This window comes from Poecilia mexicana, unplaced genomic scaffold, assembly GCF_051168715.1.
Source record: "Poecilia mexicana isolate PSO_F unplaced genomic scaffold, ASM5116871v1 scaffold_7, whole genome shotgun sequence".
In the NCBI taxonomy this organism is placed as follows: Eukaryota; Metazoa; Chordata; class Actinopteri; order Cyprinodontiformes; family Poeciliidae; genus Poecilia; species Poecilia mexicana.
In genome coordinates, this window is record NW_028263376.1 from 21260299 (window position 1) to 21271735 (window position 11437).

Sequence of the window (11437 nt, forward strand, 5' to 3'; positions counted from 1 at the left end):
AGCCACATCTAAAACCTGCAGGACTCTGGCCCTCAAGGCCTGGATTTGAGGATCCCTGCTCCAGATGCACACAGGTGGTAGAGACCTATCAAAAAAGACACATTTAATTGCAGCAAAATTATGTTTTGCTAGGTATTCACAATGGGAGGTTGAACACACTTTTAAAAATATTTATGCTTTTTTCTTCAGTATTTCAATTATGTAACATTTTTGTTCTATCGGATGGAATTACCATTAAAGTTTTAAAATATGAACAACCTCAGAGGTGTGAATACTTTTTGTATTCACAGTTTGTAAAAACTACAACAGCATGTTTGGCCTTAAACCAAAGGTTGTGCATGTAAGTCATTGGGTTACATTTCAGACTGATGCTTACTGTTAAATTAAACTGGAGTGGTTTGATCTCCATATGTAAATGATGTACTTTTAGTCTTCCACAAACAAACACGTTACAGGAAACAGTCCTCTAAGGCAGCGTTTCCAAACCCTGGTCCTCTAGGCTCACTGCCCTGCATGTTTTAGATGTTTCCCTGCTTCATTGCCTCTGATTCAGCTGATTGCAGTTCAGCAAATGCATGTTAATCAGCCATCAATTGAAACCAGTTCAGCTGAAGCAGGGACACACCTAAAACATGCAGAGCACTGTGCCTTGAGGACGAGGGTTGAGAAACTGCTCCAAGGAAAGAATAAGAATCAAAACGAATTAGAAATTGTGTTGTACTTCTGTATGCAGCAGTTTAGTATGTTGATTATTGGCTGGGATTCATGTTCAAAATTAGTTTTACTTCCAGCCATGAGCAAACATGAAGCTAAAATGATCAGCACAATTAAGGATGTTCATTCGTCAGATGTCTTCCAAGGCAACGTAATGAGGCCTCCCTTCGCTGTGGCAGATGAAAAACAGGAGGTTTGAGGTTTGAAAAAAAACTGTGCCTAATTTTCTCCCTCAATCTATTGCAAATTTGATCACAATAAAAACAAAACCAGATGTTTCAAAGCTGTAAATAAGAGTGTTCATTGATCTGAAAATGAACATTTTTAATCAAACTTTTCCTCTGCATCTTATTTTCTGCTGTCTGTTTTTTAAATTTGTTCCAAATTTTGTAAGACGCTACGCATGAAGCAAAAATGATTTTTTTTAAAACTGCAGGACAAATTTCATTATACTTTGACTCAATTTATGTCCTGTGGAAAAAGAAAAAACAGTATTTATTTAACAGGGAGAGTAGACGATATGAAACAAGTGAAGTTGATGTGCTGAACATTTTTGCTTTTCTTGTCCCTGGTTTCTCTGGTTTTACAAAGCCGCCCTAGAAAACCTACAGCAACGTGCAAAATCAAAGAAAAAGACTCCATCAATCCATCCAACGTGCCTATCCTTGTGGGGTCACCGGGCGAGAGGCGGGCTACACTGTGCATAAATTAATCTAAGGAGATTTTAAAGAGACCAATTTGACCTAAGAGTCACGTTTTTGAACAGTGGGAGGAAGCCAGAGTCCCTGGAGAGAATCTGTGAATGCACAGGGAGTACATGCAAACTACATGCAGAAAGACCCCAGCCTGGGATTTGAACCCAGGACTTTCTTGCTGCAAGGTAGTAAGACTACCTGAAAAAGACTATAGTTACAAATAAATTCAAATAAAGTTTACATTTTTCATAAATGTAAGTTGCTATAAGCTAAAAATGTTCAAAATATTTTTCCCCCCCCCAAGTCAAATCTCAAGTCTTTTGCCCCAAGTTTGATGAGAAAATGAAAAAAAAAAACATTTCCTCATCAAATCCATGACCTCTAGCAATTTTCACAGCTCTAGTAAAGTATGTTATCATTCTATTGAATAAAAGAGTAGTTACCATTTAATTAAAGTTACAACAACTTTAAAACATATTGCTAGATATTGAGAAAAATGTTATTTGGACCATAACAACACAGCAAGGTCAAATACTCACATCATTGAGATGCCACCTATGGGAATGAAAACTTGCTTTGACTAGGAGAATGGTCTGGCAGATACACACTAAGGAACCTTGAAATAAATCAAACTCTTGAAGCTGAAAGTTCAGTGAAGCCACACGTTGTTTATTGATTATTACCCAAAACGATCAGCGTTGTCTTCAACAATTTATCGCTTTCACTGCATCTGAATCATCTTGGATAGCCTCGCTGACAACTCTTCTTTAGGTCTCAATCGTTCTTTAGTCGCTGTGGGAGCAAAGGTAAATATAAAGAGAAATCTTTTAGCATTCAATCCAGGCAGCCATGGCAGCTTGAGGAACAGAATAGAAATGACTTTTACTTTTTCTCTTCTGGCACAGCAGATCGGCGAACCTACACCCCATTCCACCTTCTCCACATTGATTGACCTGTCAGACCATGTCAGTGCAAATGCAGTCAGAATGCTCTGTTGTTACACGCTGCTCACACAAGTCACGAACAGATTTCTCTCCTAAAGTTACAACATAGGACAAAAAAAACAACAACATACCTCTGCCCTCTAAGCAGTCGGGTTGCAGTGTTGACATACTTATCCAACTTTCTGGAATAATTAATGTAACACATAGTGGAGCTACAGTATACATAGTTACGCACAGTTTGCATAAATGCCTCATGATTTTTTTTTTTCTTTTGTGAATCCATCACATGCATTTTATTTTATTTTTTTAATCTTACATTGCTCCAAATTGGAGCTCTTTTAACATCTTTATCCAGTGTGGTATAATAAGACTGCTATCTTTTCTGTAAAAGTTAGGTTACTTGTCAGATAATGTGAGGTTTGCTTAAAGGAGATAATTAGTAACTGGTTAATTCTTGAGTCAAATACATAAGATAAGTGAGCTATGTGCCAAATACAGTTTAGCTTGTTGAGCAATCAGACTGATCTCAGGCTGGAGAATCAGGTGAGACTTTCTCAATGGGGAGTCAACATGTAAACCTTTGCTAAAGTATCAGTTTATACCCTTGAAATGTTAAACACTTTGTCATGTTGCAAGCCCAAACTTCTATGTTTTGTAAGGATATATTATAGGCCTGCACATGGTAGTAGTGAAATAAAAATTATTATGTAGTCTAAATATATATACATATATAAGTTAGAATTACTGTATGCATTATGTAAATAGTATTTGAAAGGATGTACTTAATACAAGGAGAAGAAAATGTAATTAGACTGGACCTGAGAGAGTCATAATCTTTCCATTTATTAATGTCATCTTCTCTGTCTAAGGTACAAGCCTGTGTGACTAGCAGTACGGGATGTACAACACTTTCAAACCACTTCTAAATTCTGTATGATTGGACAATTCTTTGTGGTGCAAATTTTTTGCATTTCGGGAGTCATGCAACTTATGGAGCATAGTCACGCTTGGTGTGGGGAATGTCTCATTATAATATAAGCATAGCTCAGCAAACTGTCACACAATGAATCAAAGGGATCATTAATGAATTCTTATGTGTCTGTAATAAAATACACCATTTTCATTTAGAAACCTTTGTGACTAAAGTTTTCAAATACAATTAAAAATGTGTTTAGTTAAAAAAAAGGAAGAAAAAAAACCCTGAAATCCATGCAGTATAGAAAACATAAAAGTCATTCTAGAAAGCTAAAACATTTCTTCAAGTGCAGCCATCATGCTATGAAATGTTGTGATGTGTCTTAGCTCTCATTAGGAGCGTCCTACAGAAGGAAGACAATGATTTACCCCCGCTGAACAAGATACATCGATCGAATTAGCAACACCTTTGATTAACCTCTGCATCAATACTTTCCAGAGTTCAGGAAGAAGGCACGCTGCAGCATCAACCGAGTGAGACGGCATGAATGAGCCCTTCATGGCTGTGGAGCTATACGGACGTAGCAGTTGGAAAAAATATATCAAAGAGAATTAAGATCACTGTTTCTATGGTAAAATACAAAGAAGTCAGTTATATGCAGAAAATCAGGAAAACAGATTTTTATATCAAAATGTTTTATTTGTTAGACACTTGCAAAATCTGAAAACAAAAGTGTACACCTAAAGTTAGGTCCGATGCATACATGTGCCCTTTGCAGCTGAATGAACTTAGTTAAAGTTATATTTATTCCCTGAGGGAGCTCTGAAAATGCAGTCATCAATCTGTCCATACCATTTCCTCATGTCATTCATCAGTGACTTTCATTTCCTCTATGATGGCCCTAGGATGTGGTGGTCAAAGAAGGATGCAGGGAGACAGTATATGGCCCTGCTATGATTGGATATTCCACTAATGGCCACTTTAGTGGACTATACACATCACCTCTGGACATAGACGAGACACCCAGGGTAAAAAGGAAATGACATGACCAGCCCATGTTCTAAATTGTCTCTTATTTGCTCTGAATATTTCAAAAATGTTTAGCTATTAGAAATAAAAATAAACAAATGGCCAAGCTACACTAGTGTTATTACCCTGAATCTTAAATGTTTACTTTTTAGTTCTTACAGGCAGATTGTCTAATGCTTTTGTGATAAAGTTTTTATCTAGTCTTTTTTGAAATATGATTGCTGTTGGGTGGACACAAGAAAATTATTTTAAAACAACTCACAAAACATTCATCCTGCAATTCTAACAGCCATCACACACAATCTGCAGTATTTCTAAAGAAGTCACTGTTTGATAGCAGTGGCAGGTGCAATGCTTTTCAGTAACACTGATATTAAAAACTAGGAATGTAACAGCACATGTACATGTACATTTCATTCATTCATTAATCTTATTTTCATATATGACTCATTTTAACCTCCTAGCTTCCTGAATTTACATACATGTGATTGTTTAGAGTTTATAGAGGGCCAGATTGGAGAATTCTCCTCAAATTATTCAAACTTTCTTCTATTGTTCACTCTGCTGATAGTAATAATTCTCTGAAATGGACATAACAATGCTGGTCAAGGACATCGACTGTTTTACATCAGTCACAAATGACAACATGACCAGCATGGGCATCCTTACAGGACTTTACCCAGGTAGCTCCATAAGCAGGAAACTGCACTGGTCTTTGTATTCTTATACTTTTCTGTCTGTCAGAAACAGCAATAACTTTTTTCAGGAATTTGAGCCACTGTGACTCACCTTCGCTCTCCACTTACATCAATGAACCATGACTCTGTCTCTGGTTTACCATTGATCTAATAATCACAACGTCGCCCCCTTCAAACTTGCTGAAAACCTCTGACTTGCCAGTTTTTCTCCCTCTAATGGTAAAGTTTAAAGACAAAATGCTCACTTGCTTCCTCATATGTCCCACCTGCTAAAAGGTTCCATGATAATAACATGTCTGATTGATTTATGGTATCTCTTGCATTTGTTTTCGAGAACACTAAAAGAAGTCAAAAACATCCACCTGACCATCTTAAAAGGTGATTCTTAACCCTCTGAAATTAGAAAGAATAATGTGTCCTTCTGCATCAATGAGGCCACACCCAGGAGAGAACAGCTGCAGCCAACAACATTACAGCTGGAGAGGGACTTAGATAAAGGAGAGAAGCTCTGGGCCCATAGTTCTGCCTGAAATCAGATTTAGATCCCATTCTTACAGTCAAATCATATTATGCTCCACAGCTATTCACAGACCAGCAATCTATCACTCACATACATACTGTCAACATGATCCCACCATCTGTCAGTACTTACCTACACAAAGCCTCCAGATATGGCCCTCATAGAGCTACTGGAGAAGCTATTGCACTGAAATCACTTCTTGTCTGTTGTGAAATACAGATATGGAAACTCACAACAATCATAGACAGAAAGCCGTTTACAATATCTGCTTTTCAGATTTCCTAATATGAAATTTGTGTAGGAATTAAATAGGCCGTGTTTTTCAGGCCATTGATTTTTTTTTTTTTTTTTTTTGTTTAATCTTCACCAAGTGGCATGTTTGATTCATGAGATCTTTGTGCAACAACGAATACTTTGTTCATGAGTAAAATCTGAAATATTAATCTGACATTACTGTGTTGTGAGTTGGAAGCATACAATCGGAAGGCAGAGGGAACCCCTGACAGAGACGCTGCTCATGCTGTTTGCCTTGATGTAAAATGCTTTAGATTTAAATCCCCTCAGGACTTACTTGCTGTGTGAAAATCTCTTTCTCTATTTCAGCACAAAATGGAGCCTCAAGAGTTTACGATCTAGCTAATGGGGGGACTTAACTAATTGAGTCTCTAGCTTCCTTTGGCATGTTTTATGTAACCACTGAGCTCTTCTGTCTCTATTTCCTTGTGGCTTGAGTGATCACTGCGGTGGCTGAAAGTTTCCAAGTTCGGATTCCAAAATATGTCTCGTCTAATCCAAATACCAGCTCGGCACAAACGAGAACACCCTCTCTACTTCACTCTGCGCTGCCCCGGCCACCGAGCCAGCAGATCACACCCACATTCCTCATGCTGCGTTTGTCACTGCTCCCGCAGCAAAAGGTCAGCTGCTGATTGGTGTTCTCCGACCACATAATCAAGGAAAGGGATGATTGAAGATTCTCCATGATGAGGCATCATTTGGCTCACAGAGGAATGAAACTGGCTGTGGTTCACCTTTTTCTTCTAAATTTGTTCCCATTTAAGATCGTAGAAGAAGAAACTACACCGTCTTTAAATTTCTTCAAAGGGCCACTGGCTAGTACTGTAGATTGCTTATTCCGCCCAACCTCGTGTGCGTGTGTCCTACTTCTCAGTGTACATTAGAGATGAGAGAGGACAGGTTAATTTTTATTTATTTATTTATGAGAAGTATGCTTCAGAAGAATTCACACACCTTTAGTTTTTGCAGGTATTCCACAAACTAATATGTATTTTATGTGATAGACCAACACACAGGATAAAAGAAAAAGGTACATTTCAGGTTTTCAAAGTTTCACAAATACAATTCTGAAAAGTGCAACCTATGTATGTATATATATATATATATATGCATATGTTGCTCCAATTTGCTTTGCATGACCAAATAAATAAATAAATCAAATATAATGAAGTTTGTGGTAGCAATGCCAAATGTATGCTTATGAATGTTTTTGCAATTTATTTCTTTATTTCATTCATGATGCTACTGAAACCGATATATTTGGTATTAGTAATTGTAGAGTAAAAGACATAAAGTAGGCCAGTTTACTTCTATCTTGCAATATTTTTCTAACAGACCATTTTCGACAACCTCATAATAAAACTCCTGAAGTTCTGGTCTGGCTTTTGCCTTTTGGTGTGCCACTGCAAGATCCTCATTGGCCTCCATCTGGCTATGCATTTGAAAACTTTCTGGGAATGTCCTTGAGGCAGAGGAGGCCCAGTAAAAGATTCAACAAAGATCTACTGGCTCAAAACAGGAGAAAGTTTGAATTTGTTGCTCGGCATAAAATTGTGTAAATATTGTATTACATAACAGAGGTGAATAGTCGGATGATAACACGAGCAGCTTACATCTGTCAGATTACATTTAGTCTAAACCATGGGGTGTTGTCATTTAACCAATAGTGCAGTAGATGTTTTTTCTCCAATAGTTATTTATGTAAAAGAATAGAAATGTTCATATTTCTTAAGCACATTTAAAACTAATATTGGGGTCAGTATTTTTTTTTAACCACTTCCCACTTACAGTATGACTCCAAACCTTTCCCTGCAGTCACTTACCCACAAACAAAACCTTATAAACGGCCACTAAGACCCAAGTCTGTAACCTTGCTTCGCTTTTCTCGAGTGCTCTCGAAAAACCATGGGCTAAGTTCACAGTTGGGAGGCTACTGAGGATCAACCCATGAAGTCAATGTTTGTGAAAATTCCAAAACCTTTGGCTGTTTCTTCAGTTACAGTAAAGACCGTCCTTCTCTTCGAAGCAAGACAAAGTAGGCGAATGCACAGCCTTTCAGCCAACAGTGACTGTAATTGATGGACACTTGGCACACTCTGCACGCCTGCCGATTTGTAGAATCCATAAAAAGAGATGTTAAAGTAATTATGTTTGTCATGATATATTGAAAGCAGAAATCGGCAACCTAATCGGAGCAGTGGGACAGCTGCAGCATGCAGATGCTATCAGACCTCTTGTCCACAGTGATGAAATGAATGCGGGTCATTTTAACAGGTAACAGCTGTTCATGGCTAATTTGTTCAATTATGTGCAGAGAATGTAAGTGGAGGTTGATTCTCAGCCCCAAGGGATCCACTCTCACCACTCGCGTTCAGAGAGCACATAGTAATGGGAATCCATATACTACTACATGAGCACTGTGCTCTGCGAGGAATCACCATGTCTCTTTCATTGACTGAGATCTTTTGTTCTCTCAAATTATTGGCATCATATGTTTTTGAAAGGCACAGTAAGCCCTGCCTTTGTCATTACAGATTGCCAGAGTTGTTTCATGAATTTTCTTTACATGACAAACTTTGATCAGATTAAACCCATCAAAGAGCAAGTGAGGGTCCCTCCTGAAACTTCTGGGTAGTGCCTAAGAGGATATTATCAAAAAGCACACACATATTGACTGATGGGAAGTGGAACGTTATTAAGCGTGACAAAGGTTTATCTGGACCACAAGTTCAGATTGATTAAAAGCCATGCTGTTTTCCTCATAGAATTGGCTAAGCCTGACCTTTAGAAGAAACATTTAATCTGGGGACTTTACTTTCTTCTCAATTGCTGCCACGTCGCAGCCCAATTTGTAGCCCAACACTTATATGCCAGTAAAATCAACCCAGCCTTTTAAGCAGTTGTGAAAATAACCGTTTTTTTTTTTTTTGTTTTTGTTTTTTTATTAACAGTACCTAAAAAGGTAATTTACACAAAGGGAAGAAATGTAAGGATTCAGGGTGGAATAATACTCAGAGCAATTGATATTATTTTAAAGATATTTTAGACTGTAGAAGCCAATATTGTACAGTAAACAGACAAGAGAGAGAGAGAGAGAGAGAGATGGGGAAGACATGTGGCAAAGGGCCCAAGACCAGGACTCAAACCCAGGACAACTGTGTCGAGGACTGCAGCCTCTGAACATGGTGCTCTACCAACTGAGCCACCCTGAGCCCCAGAGCCATTCATTAAGTAAAGGAAAAGCTGAAGCCAAAAAAATATTTATCTCAAATAGAACGTCCAGGGTTTTATTTGGAAAAGATACAGTACAGCTAAAAATTTACTATAAATCTTTCCTTTGCTGATATTAAAAGTGTGTGATTATCTAAAGCATCTCCTTTAGATTAGGAGTGACTATATATTATCGAGTGAAGAGTGCCAAATTAAATAATTAATTAAATTAAATAGCTTTTAAAATAATTAGGGTTAGATGTTCCTTTGACCTCAGTGTTTTTCTCAGTTTTCTTTGCTATCTTTGAGAAGTCTGACAAGAATTTAAATACATCGCCTAAAAGAACACCATGTTCTCTAACAAGCTCCTTTGACAGACGCAGAAGTAGTCGTTTCTGCTTGGCCACATGTCAGAAGGAGGGCTATCATTTTAAGAATGGAATGTTTCTGATTTTCTTCCACAATGAAAACTTTCCAATCTGGCTGTTTCAAAATGAAAAGTCTGTTTCGCTTTAAGGCCACTGTTTCATTCATGAAAAAAAGAGAGATGGCTTCACCAATTCTGCAGATGTTCTAGCAACAAGTATTTTATTATAAAATGTGACAATAGCTATTAAATGGAAATACCCATTTCAGAATAAATTCTTTAGTAAGGAACTCTTAACTGATTGACTCCATGCTGTACCAGGTAGGGTGTCAAACCCAAGCTTTAGAGGCAAAGTGTCCTGCAACTTTTAGATGTTTCCTTTTAATCAGACTTGAATGAAATCATTAGTAGCACTCTATAGAACATGATTATATACTAATGATTCAATTCAACCACTTTACTTAGGCTAATTAGGCCTGGGAGACATCTAAAAGTTGCAGGACACTGGAAGCAGTGGACACCAGTGTCCAAGAGAGACCATTTAAATGTTTACTGGGTTGCTGCAAATTCAGCCTAAAGTTGTCCACCTTGTCACAGGGGTTTTCTTCTTGGTCAGCAGTCTCCGTCCTTGCTAATGTATAACATTTAAAAGAAACACTTGACTTGAATCAATTTATACTTGGTTCAAAAATGAGTATATGCATGATTTAATCAATCATATAATCTCCATGCCTTTGATAGGTGCATGTAGGCCTCCCACAAGAACCGTAAACTACTCAACAAAACCAGGCCATTAAGAACACACCAGAATAACCCAGGGTGTGCACTATATTCAAAACACATACAAGGTCACCGAAGTTGTCCCATCAGTGTGCTTTTTAAGAAGCCAACTCTGCTCTTCAAAATCCGTGAAATAAATATTTGAAATACATTCCTTCATCTTCATAGTTGTCAGTCAAAAACATTATCCCGTGAGCAGCAGCAACTTCTCATTATGCAAAATCAAACAAGGCTGTGGAATTGAGTTTGGTGTCCCAGAGTAACATAAGCAAATACAGCCTGACAACTCATATTGAAGACGACTTAGAAGGACTGCCTTTGCCTGGATATCAAGACAAGACGACAACGGTTTCTGCAGGCACAGGCATAAGATACCTTGTCTGCAGAGAGAGCAGAACAAACAACCGTCTAAGCCTCAAATCCACTAGATCTGAAGAAATATGAGCAAAGTGCCTTGCAATGATCCTTAGTGAGATGTCCATCTGTGTGGGCGTGTCTGGTGTGTAAAGATCCTCATGTCTTTTGAGCAGCAGGACACACAAAAAAAGTGCAACTATAAAATGAGACAAGACCTAAAAGCAAAAGTTAGCTACATGGTAAATACATTCCAAAATTCCTATTTTAATTGGCACCACTTCAGTATCGTTGGGTCAAATCGTAAGGTGATAAAAAACGCAGACTTATGCCATAATAAGCAACAAATTCTATTGCGAACTGTCTGATAAGTGTCAGATACTTCCTGTCTACCATGGGGTACCACTGCCCTCCTGTGGGATCTCTCCTCTCTGCACTTTAGAGTCTACATAATTCACCTTCCCCATTATATTTACTTGAAAGGCAACCATGAAAACAGTGAGTCCATTGTTTCATGAATAAATACATTTTAAGCTGCTGCGCTTTACATCTGTTAAATTACTGTTTCTAGAAAACTTTGCACTTCCTAATCCACTAAATTTGAAGGCGTTATCATTTTATAATGCTCACATTTGAGAACTTTTCTTGCAAGTATTTTATAAATACAATAATTTGGTAAAAAAAAAAAAAATAAAATAAAGACAAATAAAACAGAGGGAATGTAGGACAAGACATATTTCTCCTCTTCCACCATAAACAGACCCTTTTACCAACACTTTTTTTGTCCAGGCTTCTGAAGCAGGGTTGCAAAGTGGCACAGTTGCTTTGCAACAGGAAAATGTAGGGTTAAAATCCCAATTTGCATATTCTCCACATTCATATGTTGTCTTCAGGTATTCTGGCTTTGTGCCAA